The sequence below is a fragment of the Nanorana parkeri genome, unplaced genomic scaffold (genome assembly GCF_000935625.1).
Source record: "Nanorana parkeri isolate BGI_ZX_2015 unplaced genomic scaffold, ASM93562v1 scaffold780, whole genome shotgun sequence".
Lineage (NCBI taxonomy): Eukaryota > Metazoa > Chordata > Amphibia > Anura > Dicroglossidae > Nanorana > Nanorana parkeri.
Window position 1 is genome coordinate 677,511 of NW_017307048.1, and position 13,073 is coordinate 690,583.

The 13,073-nt window shown below is 42.8% G+C and overlaps 1 protein-coding gene across 1 annotated transcript in view; it reads right to left on the reverse strand.

Annotated features, from left to right (window-relative positions):
- The window catches only part of TCF20 (transcription factor 20), a 126,969-nt gene that overhangs the window by 81,972 nt on the left and 31,924 nt on the right, over positions 1 to 13,073 (reverse strand). The gene's annotated exons all lie outside the window — the stretch shown is intronic.

Genomic DNA, 13,073 nt, shown 5'->3' on the forward strand with positions numbered 1-13,073 from the left:
ATATACACATATACACACACACACACACACACACACACACACTCTCACAGAAGTGAGTACACCCCTCACATTTTTGTAAATATTTTATTATATTAATTTCATGTGACAACACAGAAGAAATGACACTATATAAATGTACAATATAAAGTTGTACATTTGCTGCCCCCTCAAAATAACTCAGAACATAGCCATTAATGTCTAAACAGCTGGCAACAAAAGTGAGTAGACCCCTAAGTGAAAACGTCCAAATTGGGCCAAAAGTGTCAATATTTTGTTTGGCCACCATTATTTTCCAGAACTGCCTTAACCCTCTTGGGCATGGAGTTCACCAGAGCGCCACTGGTTGACGCTGGAGTCTTCTTCCACTCCTCCATGACGATATCACGGAGCTAGTGGATGTTAGAGACCTTGCGCTCCTCCACCTTCCGTTTGGAGATGCCACACACACACACACACACACACACACACACACACAGTGAGGAAAAATATTATTTGATCCCCTGCAGATTTTGGACGTTTGCCCACTTACAAAAAAATTAAAGGTCTACAATTTTTAACATAGGTGTATTTTAAATGATAGAGACAGAATATCAACCAAAAATCCAGAAAAAACACAATACAAAATGTTATAAATTGAGTTGCAGTTCAGCGAGTAAAATACGTATTTGATCCACAAGCAAAACATAACTTAGTACTTGGTGGAGAAACCCTTTTTGGCAAGCACAGAGGTAAGACGTTTCTTGTAGTTGGTTACCAGGTATGCACACATCTCAGGAGGGATTTTGGTCCACTCTTCTTTACAGATCTTCTCTAAATCCTTAAGGTTTCTTGGCTGTCGCTTGGCAACTTGAAGTTCCAGCTCCCTCCATAAGTTTTCTATAAGATTAAGGTCTGGAGACTGGCTAGGCCACTCCATGACCTTAATGTGATTCTTCCTGAGCCACTGCTTTGTTGCCTCGGCGGTATGTTTTGGGTCATTGTCATGCTAAAAGACCCATCCACGACCCATCTTCAGTGTTCTGGCTGAGGGAAGGAGGTTCTCATCCAAGATTTTACAATACATGGCCCTGCCCATTGGCCTCTCAATGCGGCAAAGTCGGCCTGTACCTTTAGCAGAGAAACAGCCCCAAAGCATAATGTTTCCACCTCTGTGCTTGACTGTAGGGATGGTGTTCTTAGGGTCATAAACAGCATTTTTCTTCCTTCAAACACGGCGAGTTGAGTTAATGCCAAAGAGCTCAGTTTTGGTCTCATCTGGCCACAGCACTTTCTCCCAATCCTTCTCTGAATCATTTAGATGTTCATTGGCAAGCTTCAGACGGGCCTGTACATGTGCCTTCTTGAGGAGGGGGGCCTTGCGGGCGCTGCTGGATCTCAATCCATGGCGGTGTATTGCGTTACCATTGATTTTTTTGGTGATTGTGGCCCCAACTGCCTTGAGATCATTCACAAACTATTCCCGTGTAGTTCTGGGCTGATCCCTCACTTTTCTCATGATCATTCTAACCCCATGAGGCGAAATCTTGCATGAAGCTCCAGACCGAGGGCAATTGATGGCTATTTTGTATTCCTTCCATTTGCGAATAATCTCTCCAACAGTTGTTTCCTTCTCACCAAGCTTCTTGCTGATAGTCTTGTAGCCCATTCCAGCCTTGTGCAAGTCTACAAGCTTGTCCCTAATGTCCTTTGACAGCTCTTTGGTCTTGCCCATGGTGGTAAAGTTTGAATGGAAGAAAGAGATTCTGTGGACAGGTGTCTTTTCGATATCAAAGTATTTTATTGGTTTTAAAGTTTAATACAAAAATAGCAATAAAAGGAGGATAAATGATCAGTTACAACCAAGGAACAGAATCAGGCTACAGTACGTAGAGCATTCCGCTCAACACAGTAAGGAGTTCCTCGCATGGGTATCGTGAAGCGTACAAATAATGCATATACATTCTATCAGGAGGAAGCATTATTCCAATGTCGACCACAGAACCTTAAGGAGAGCACATCGCAACCATCGCAAGACCTTAGTCTTGCGATGGTTGTAAAGTAATTTAAAAAACGTACGATCTGCCCATCTTGGACAGGCAGATCGTACTCTCGATCATCGCAAGCCCGCCCCCCTGAGGGGCGGGCTTCCGATGACCGCAATGCTGAACGGGCAGTGTGTGCGTGCGCACACTGGCCCGTTCGGCATTTGTCTCCCGGGCACCGTTCAAACCAGCCGAAAATCATACGACTTTCGGCTGGTTTTCTAGCGTGCTGCCTAGACAAAAGACGTGCGACCGTACAGTAAAAACGGTTGCACGTCTTCCATACACTTTGCGATTATCGTACGATCATCGCACAGTGTATGGGCACCTTAAGAGCCATGCACACTGATTCTGGTCATGTGCAAATCTTTTTTTGCCTACAACTCACTTAACCCCTTCATGACTGAGCTTGTTTTTAGTTTCTGTTCGTAAATGACTGATGCACTTTTGACATTTTTGCTGTGTGATTCTTCCACGTCAGTAATATATTTTCTTACAAAGTGCACCCACACATATTATACACTGAGTGGCCAGATTTTTATGACCACCTGACGTTTGTAGGCAAATTAGCTATAATTTTGCGCTGAAGTTGCTAGAGGGCCAGACCAGTATAAATAGGGAAGCAGGTTGTTTACCGCGACAGTAGAAGTGATTTTTTTCTGAAGATATGGGTAAACAACGCGATTTAAAACAGCCTTTGAATGTGGGATGATTGTTGGCGCTCAAGCCATGTAGCGAGTCTCACCAAAACAGCAGAATTCTTTAAATGTTCAAGAGCAGCAGTTGTTAAAGTGTTTAAAGACTGGACTGTCAGCCGAAAATCTGGGTCTGAACGTGCGAAGTGTGGCAGTCAGCGACTAGTCAATGTTACGGCAGAAGGGAGAGTGGCAAGACTGGTACAAGACAACAGAAGGGCAACAGTGCAGTGTCAGATTGCTCGCATCACCTTTCAACATCTCGTGGAGTCACGAGGCAGCCCAACAAAGTCATCTCGTGGCCCAACGAAGTACTGATGGGGTGGTCATAATAATCTGGGCACTCAGTGTATATTTTTTTAGACAGGACAGACAGGTACACATATGTGATATAAATATATAGCCCTAACGCCTCACTTAGGACAAATAAAATATAAAAAAAAGGAGGAAAAAAAGTAAAGAAAACATTTTCCACTGTTTTGATGAGTATTTTTTACAAAAACAGCACAGCTAAAAAAAAATGCAATAAATACATTCATTTATATTTGTCCTTTATTTGGAAAAACCTCACATCCCTAGGATTTTAGACATTTTTCTGTACTTCTCGGCCTAAAACTAAAACCTAATATTTTTTTCTCTAAAAGCTAAAAGTGGTCACCTGGCATACAATGTCACTGTCACTAAGAGTCACACTTAGTGACAGCGACATGCTTTGAACATCACTGTCATGAGGGGGGTTAAAAAAAAAATATTAACCCCTTAGGGTGAAAAACAAATCTGCAGCTCAGCTGCAGATTTTTATTGTAAGGGGTTAATTTTTATATAAAATTATAGTATAAAAAATACATTTTTTTTTAACTTTTTTACATTTTTATTTCATTTATTTAATTATATCAAGCAGTCATTGTGAATTAATCTCAATATTACTCCTTGATAAATTAATTTTTGGTTATTATTAGGCTGCTTCAAACTTAAGAACAGCCAATAATAACCTTAGTGGCACTGATCCTGCAGCATTTCAGGATCAGATGTCACTAAAGGTTTTCTGATCAGAAACCTGCAACATTCTTTCAGGAATAGAAACATTGTGTTTCTATTGCTAAAAATGGAAGAAAAAAAAAAAGCCAGTATACATCGCCTCACTACTGAGGCATCCATTAATGAATGGTAACTGCTGATTCTCAGTGGTTACCAGCATTGCAGAGCCGCAAATAACTGGTCACCTAGTGTACGTGGTCAGTCATTTGGGCACTTTGTGGCGGGACGTAGTGTACGTCTCCCGTCACGAAGGGGTTAAGCCAGAGAGGAATCATCTCTCTGCACACAGCTGCCTCCTCCCCCTCCTCACTAAACACACCGACAGCTTCACTGCTTGTAATCTCCTTTGCAATTCTATGAATTATCAGAACTACTTACAACAAACATCACATTTACAACAATCTACATAGAAAAACAACTTTATTTCAAATGTAGGAGCCGTATCCTGTATGACTGTGTGACCAGATTAAGCATGTGAGCTGAGACTCAGAAGAAAATATGAGGCTGGTGACAGCTCACATGCTGAATCTCCTCACAAACAGTTCACCCTGCACTCCCTCCTTGGTAAGCCAGGAAAGAAAATCCCAGATCATATATTGTGTGGGAGAGCAGTAGAAATCCCAGCTCCTTGCAGAGTCTAGAGGGGAGGATTTGTGGGCGGAGACTGAGAAAAGGCAGAATCAGAAGACATGCCCTCAGCATGTTGTAGTCCTTCACATGAACTAGCATAGAGGGTGGCTACTTTTCAGCTCCCATAGGGATCATAGAGAAGAAAAGTAGCCACTCTCTGGCAGGAAGTTGTGGCTGAAAAGATACTAAAACGGATTTTGGAGCATTTTTGGAGCAGTTACGAGCTGAACAATGACCGTCATTGATTTATATAAAAAGTTATTTTTATTATTTCATTTTTGATATAGTGTCACTTTAGGTTTTGTAATTTAAAGGATAACTGTACTACAGGCCTGTACAAATCTCACTAAGATCTGGTAGCCAGCAAACTACAGCTGGTCGCCATGGCAATTGGTATTTCCCAGCCCTATTTCACTGACATATATACACAATTTTACTAGCACAATGTGTGTAAATATTTAATAATAAAAACAGAGCCAAATTATTCCAGTTTTCATTGCGGTTTTGTTATTTTACAATCCCACACAGACTGCTCTTACTACAGAGAAAGCATCTCGGTTTCTGTCAGAGTGCTAATACAAAACTGCTACAAGTGCACAATGGGGGTAATTTACTAAAACTGAAGCAGAGAGTCAGGAACAGCTGTACATAGTAACAAATCCGATTCCATCTTCAGCTTGTTCGGTTAAGCATTTAAAATGCAAGAAAGAAACTGACTGGTTGCCATGCTCCACTGCTCAAGATTTAATCTGCTCCAGTTTTAGAAAATCCCATTTTCTGTGTTAATATTCTTTCTAGAAACTATAAATTAAGCAGCAGACATCTGATGGAAACAAGTATAAAAAACTCTTTCACAGAAGTTTCTTTCTGTCATCGCTGCTGGATGTAATCAACTCTATCCCAAAAACTTTCAGTCCCTCAGGATCAGACCCATGTGATTCTAGAAAATGTTTCGGTAAGGAGTGGTTGTCTACCTTGTTTAAGAGGTTTCTTTTGTGTTCACCCAATCTCACTCTCAAGGTCCTGGAAGTCTGACCTACGTAAAGCTTACCGCAGGGACACAGGATGCCATAAATTACGTACTGTGATGAACAGTTAATGAACTGTTTGATGGAGTATCGTTTGCCTGCGGAGCCTGAAAACTCCTTTTTCTTGTGCCAAAAGGTATGGGCATGCGCCACAATTGTGCACATTGCATTTGAAGCAACCAGTTTGGCCGAAAAGGCCCTTACCCTGGTTGTAATTTTTCGATGATTTGATCTTGCTAGGGGCTATAGAGCTCCGCAGGTCCTGAGACCTGCTGAGAGCAATCTGTAAGCCTCATTTCGCTCTATCTTGGATTACAAGGCCACCCCCTTATCTGGCTGCTTGATGATTAGATCCTCATTGCTTTTGAGGGAGATGATGGCCTCCTTTTCTCCCTTAGAGAGGTTGGTGTACTTAGCGCCTCTATTGGCACATAACCGCTTAAGATCTGTCTGAACTAACTGGTAAAAAGTAGATATAAAAGTTCCCTTTAGATTTATACAAATAGAAAATGGGAGTGGGTCTAAAGCTGGTGTGTCTGATCTCTGGATCCAATGTTCAAGAAACTTCAATTCTAAAATATTGAAAATTAAAATATTGTATTCATCTTCTAGAATACCTGCTATGGACCGCTCATTTTGAGCAACCCAGCAGGCATCATATATTTTTGTATAAATCACCGTTCCGTACGAACAGGCTTAGTAAGCGCAACACATCCCGCACTGTTCTGTACGAACAGGCTTAGTAAGCGCAACACATCCCGCACCGTTCCGTACAAACAGGCTTAGTAAGCGCAACACATGCTGCACCGTTCAGTACGAACAGGCTTAATAAGCGCAACACATCCCGCACTGACTTCTCCTCCCCCCTGCTTCTGTGACTAGTCAGAGGGAAGAGAGAAAAAAGTTGCAGTTGCCTGGTCCCGTCAGCGCCTACAGCTGCATATAGATTGATTCTGACTGCTGAAAATCAGGTGACCTAGCCTAGTATTTTGATTGGCGCACAGTTCATTAACCCATGATTCATTAGGTCACACCTGTGCAGTTTGGTCATTGGCCACCTTTCAACTCTTATAGGATTCTGTTGGTGGGGATTGCTAGGTCTGATGAAGGGGGCGACACCCCAGAAACGTGTTACCTTGTTTGCTATGCCAGCAGTAGGATGTTTGCTCCAGACTGCATGTTCCTGCTGTGACTGACATCTGACACTTTCATATCACAGATGTTCCTCTGTAACTACAGGCTTGTTTACACTGGCGGTTTGTGAGTACATTCTTGCTTTTAATTTCCACTAAATAAAGCTATTTACACGAGAGGTGCACTGTTTTTTATGTATGAACAGAAAATGCCTGCATAAAAAAAAGAAGCATGAAAAAAGCGCTGAAATGCTGTCACCCTGGTGTGAATGAGGCCTAACCGCTTGAGTTCTTGGATTTTATCTCCCTATATCCCTTTAAGTCCTAATGCATTTTTTCAGAGATGCTTCGGTTCCCTACCCTGAAATGTTATGCATGGGGAAAAAAGTAGCCCCCATTCAGAAGGAGAAGGTTTTGTCACTCCCCTGCTTTGGACTTAAAAGTGGAACATTACCCATATCTTTGAAATGACAATAAATACACCTTTAGAAATGTTTAGTAATCACAATCTACATACAGATACTTAGATAATTGCAGGCTTTTTATTCTTGGCATACCTTATATATTTCATTTCCTCCACATTCTTCTCACAGTAGCCATTTTTACTAAGGGCAGATGAATCCATCTCCCTTTACTACCTGGAACTTTAGTAAATGTGACCAGGACATGTGACCATGCACATCATCTCAGGAAGCAAAAGGCCTTTCCCTGAGATCTTGTAAGATTACAGATGAGATTTCCCAGAAATTCACTTCTGATGTAACATTCCCAGGATGCAATGCTTGGGCACGATAATATCTTTTGTGCCAAGGAGGACCAGGAAGTAGAACTGTAATTATAAGGAAAATAAAATGATTTTTTAAACTAATGAATGTAAGATTACATGTCAGGATGCAGAGCTGCATGCCGACATGATTTTCAGTGAAAAGGGGGTAAAGGTCCGCTTTAAGAGAGAAAGGGTAAGCTGTGGGCTGATGAAAACAGTTAAGTTAGAGGGTGAAACTTGCACACAAAAAAAAAGCCTGGTTTGTCACAGAAAAACAGTAAATGCATCATAACAATATTGCTTAGTTAGCAGGCCCATAGCTTAAATGTGAAAATGGCTGTGGCGCTTAAAAAAGGTTTGGCTTTAGACACACTTTAACTTTCAGAAAGAGTGGGGAATACAGTGCATCTGACCAAGATAAATCACTTCAGAATTCTTTCCACCTTTAATTTGACCTATAGTCTGCACAGTTCAATTTTAAAACAAACTGACGTTGTTCATTGGGGGAAAAAATAAAAATGTGGCTGCCAAGTGTACACACCCTCTGATAATTAGAATATGTGACTGTGTTCAAAATTCAATCAAATCACATTCAAACTGATGTTAAATAGTAGTAAGTATGCACCTGCCATCAATAAAAGGGACTCCGATTAAGCCCAAATAAACCATAGTTGTTCTAGTGGGATTTTTTTTAAACATTTACTCAGTTGCCTCTTAGGCCTCGTTCACACCATCCTCAGTGCGTTCCGGCCGAATGTGGCGGGAACGCACTGGATCGCATTGCAACCAGCTCAGTTTGTTGTGGTGCGGGAGGGGGCAAGGCGGTGCAATGAAGTGAATGGCACCGCAGCCATGCCCTCCGGCCACAAGTGAATGCAAGGCACATCAATGCCTGCGATCCAGTCAGGAAAAAAAGCTGCAATTTTTTCTGACCGGACCGCAAGCATTGATGTGCCTAGCGTATGTGTATCTGATTTCATAAGTCACAACTCCAGAATTATTCTTAACCCTTGCAGGTGGGCTACCCCCATACTGCAAGGGCTAAGTGCTCGTTTTCAACTAGAGCTGAACATTTCTACCTACCTGAACCTCGCAGCCTGCTGGCTTTTAGACCGGTCTCTGCAGCCTCTCTCCCCTCTGGAGTACTGCCAGCATGCTCACACCTTCAGAGGGTTTCAATTTACTAACTTCAACCAACCAATGGATGGACAGACTTTCTCAGCATAGGATGTGAATAGTAACCTTGTGTAGTGGGCATTGGCTAACTACGTTGGTGGATGCCCTTATTTCTGGTTGTTTAATCCATCTGGCTATTGACAATCTTGAAGCCATTCTATAAACCTTCAAAAGGGTAAAAAGTGCATTGGATATACCAATGGATTTTGCAACTATGGATTTACTGGAGAATGCATCTTCTCACACCTAGCGAGGCAGAAGAAGCCTGTTGGAGGAATGATCAAAATCCAATCTTGATTCTCTAGCAGAGTAAAACAAAATCCTTGATCTCCTTGAGGCAAAAAGGTCTATCTGAGGGAGGATTCACTTGTGAGTCAGATGAACGAAGACGTCTTGATTACAAGAATCTATCATTGTCCTGGTTTAAGTCGGTTTCTGCTGAATGCATCCGTTAACACATTCTCTCTGTTATATTTGGGTGGCTGAGAATGAAGCAAGATTGGCCCTGCCCAGGGGAAGGACAAGCCCAAAATTATTTGCAGTGAACTGGCTTCCCCTGCCTGGTAATCGTCTCACAATGGAGTTGCTGGTACCCATCAAGGCATGGACTCTACTAGATATCTGAAGGTATGCTGTGGTATCTGGCACCAACCCGTCAGGAGCAGATCCTTTATGTCCTTTAGAGGTGAGAGGTGGTCCCTTCATGGATCAGACTTTTTTTTCCAGCGCATCCCAAAGATGCTTGATTGGATTGAGACTGAGAATTTGGGGACCATGTCAACACCTCAAACTTGTTGTGTTCCTCAAACCATTCTTGAACCATATTTTGCAGTGTGGCAGCGCATATTATCCTGCTGAGAGGCCACTTCCATTAGGGAATACAGTTTCAATAAAGGGGTGTACTTGACAAGCAACAATGTTTAGGTAGGTGATACGTGTCAAAATAACATCTACATGAATGGCAGGACGCAAGGTTTCCCAGAACATTGCCCAAAGCATCACACTGCTTCTGCAGACTTGCCTTATTCCCATAGTGCATCCTGGTGCCATCTCTTCCCCAGGTAAACAACATCTGATCCCGTGACAGAGGCCGTATGCTGGTCCCGGGCTCGCACCGGGCACAGCGGAGCCCGGGACCGGCGTGACAACAGGAGGGGGGCGCGTAGGAAGGACATGGGTCGGCAGCTCATACAAGCGATCCCCCGGTTCTGTAGCCGGCGGATCGCTTGTATGTTAACAGGCATCGGTGCCTGTTTATAAATCGCCGGTGTTTCCTGCTCGCGCACGCCCTACGGTGCGCGCAGGTGGGCGTGGCTGACGGTTGCCTAAAGACGCCCGCTCAGATCTAGTGACCTCTCGGCCGGCCCTGAGGTGGTTAAGACTCCTGTCCATCAGAACCAGCATCAACTTTTTCATCAATTTGAGCTACAGTAGCTCTTTTATTGGATCGGCCTACATGGGTAGGATTTTTCTGACATTTACTCAGTTGATTCTTACAGCAAATGTCATTGTCAAATAGAAAGAGCTTACAAAGCATCAAAGAGATCTCATTGTTGGAAGGCATCAGTCAGGAGAAGGGTTAAAAAAAAATTCCAAAACATTACATATACCATGGAACACAGTGAAGACTGTCATCAACAGTGGAGAAAACAGTTGCATTACCAAGAACTGAACATTCCTTCTCCCTGAAACAATCCAAGATACTAAAACACTCTCTGAAAGCGTTGATCTGCAACACGAATCAGGGTACAAAATATTGACTACGTGGTACAGGACTCCCCATGTGCTCCATAAGATTTTCCTTGACTCTTCAGATAACTGCTGGCGCTGTGGTTCCTCCCCCACTGATATAAACCACTTTTTTTGGTCCTGTACTACAGGATTTTTGGTCTCAGGAACGCACCATTACTCAATCATTTATGGACCAGGAGATTCATTTGGACCCTTCCATTCTTTTTTTTACTTCACCACAGTACTTACTCCCTGGAGCCAAGGTTCACATGTAGGCGATTTATCGCGCAGATTTGGCCCTGCGATGTCACACAATATAGAGATTTGCATTCAAGTCTATGGAAGCTATCCACACCTTTGCGATGTGTCATGCAGTAGACCTCTCTATACAATAAAAAACTGACAACAATGCGGTTTTCAATGCAAAAACGCACAAACAAAAATGTGCGAAAACAGCTCAATCGCGTAGGTGGGAACCTGGCCTTAAGAATACAGGCGCTCAGTGGTCATTTACTTGTCGAGTGCTGCTCAAGCTTATATCTCTGCTCTGTGGAAATGTACATCCACCCCAACAATTATGCTGTGGTTTCACAAAATCAACAATATTAAGCATATGGAGGGCCTCACTAGTTCAATCAAAGGCACCTCCTCCAAGCTTGGTACAACATGGTTTTATTGGAACGAGTTACTTCTTTCGGAGGCATATCGCACTCTGTGTACTTGTTGAGATTCCCTCCTTGCCTTCTCCCTATTGTTTTCTCGCTTCTACTGGCTCCTTTCATCCCCCTCTCCCAACCTACCTTACCCCCCCTTTTTTTTCCCCCCTTTCCTCTCTGCCATTCATCCACCCTTCTCTTCTACAGGGCGTATGGGTTTCCTTTCCCTCAACGTAGTATGCTTTTTTGGTGACTCCTTGTCATAAACAGAATTTCATCCCTATATGCCATTATTCCCCTAATGTTTCGCTACTGTTTGTATGTTCTTATTTTGGTCTTTACAATGCTTGAGGGTTTTTTTTCCCGCTGCATTTTTTTCTTTTGTAATAAGTTCTCTGTTCATCTCTGTTTAACCTTTTCCCTGCTACGCCGGTAGCTTTCACCTTACTCCTGTAAACATATCAGAAAGGTCCCCTGACAATTAAAAGGTCATCAGCTTTACATCAGGAACTGATGTATAGCTGCTTTTCATCACTTTGTTCATTCATGAGTTTCTGAATGGATAGACACAGCTCACTACAGAGGCTTCTGTCAATTAACAACTATTTACTATCTTCAGTTTGTGAGTCAATAGGAAGCCTCTGTACGGAGTGATTTCTATTCATTCAGAACAGGGGCCGCCACCACCACCACACACACACACATACACGTGCACCATGTTGTGGTGTATGCCATGCACATGCAGTTTTTTCTTTTTAAAATAACATTCATTTAACTGTGTGGCAGCGCATTGCGACACATTGCCAAGCGTTGTGATACGCTGTGTTGCGATTAAATGTACGCCTGCATCATTTATTCCCCACACTAGCACACCGCACAAATGGCTCTGCAGATCAGGCATTATCACAACACAGATTTTTAACATAAGTTGCTTATTTACAATTTTGCGTTCCTTTGTTATTTTACCTTTTTGCAAAAAGGCGCAATTGTGAATGTACAAATATGTAATTAACTCAATACAGTTGTAGCTTTTAGATTTAGTCAGAAGTGTACTTTGTGTGTACTGATACCGATTTTAGTGTGCTTTATCTAGAGATGCACCGATACCAATTTTTTCGGTATCGAGTACAAGTACGGATAAAACATTTTTTTCCAGTACTTGCCAATACCGAATACCGATCCCGGCATATGTGGGCCCCTGATTGCCTGGGAAGCTGATGTTCTATCGAAAGAACAATTTCCCGTTTCAAAGCAGCCTTGCTTCCTGACCAATCAGGAAGCCAGGCGGCATGTCATGACCCGCCTCCGTCTCCTATTGGCTAGGAAGCCAGCTTCATGATGCGAGGCAGCCTGGCTTTCTGATTGATCAGGAAGCCAGGCTGGCCACCAATAAGTGACGCCAGCTTCCCAGCCAGTCAGGAAGATAGGCGGCAGGTCATAACCCACTACCCGGCTTTTTTGATTGGCCGGGAAGCCGGCTTCACTTATTGGTAGGCAGTCTGGCTTCCTGACTAATCAGCAAACCAGGAGGGGGGGGGGTCATAAACCACCCGGCTTCCTGATTGGCGGGAAAGCCAGCTCCATGCTCCCTCGCAGCACTGCAAAATTGATGGAAAACAAAAATAAAACTGGTCTGGAAGGCTGCGAAGAGGACTACTGCAACATTAAAGGAGCTGCAGGAATTTCTGGCAAGTACTGGTTGTGTACTACATCTGACAACAACTCCCATATTCTTTCGTCTGTGGTGTGGGATAGGGTGGCAAGACGGAAGCCTTTTCTTACTAAGAAAAACATCCAAGCCCGGCTACATTTCGCAAAAACCTACATCAAGTCTGACAAAAGCATGTGAGAAAATGTGTTATGGTCTAATGAGACCAAGAGTAAACTTCTTGGCCATAATTACAAAAAGTATGTTTGGCACAAAAAGAACACTGTGCATTACGAAAGAACACCATACCTACAGTGAAGCATGGTGGCTGCAGCAATATGCTCTGGGGTTGTTTTTCTTCAGCTGGAACTGGGGCTTTAGTCAAGGTGAAGGGACTTATAAAAACAGTTTCAAATACAAGTCAATCTTGACACAAAACCCATCAGGCCTCTGCTAAAAAGCAGAAGATAAGGAATTTCACTTTTCAGCACAACGACTCAAAGCATACCAATACCAAAATTAACAAAAGAATGGCTTCACTAGAGGAAGAT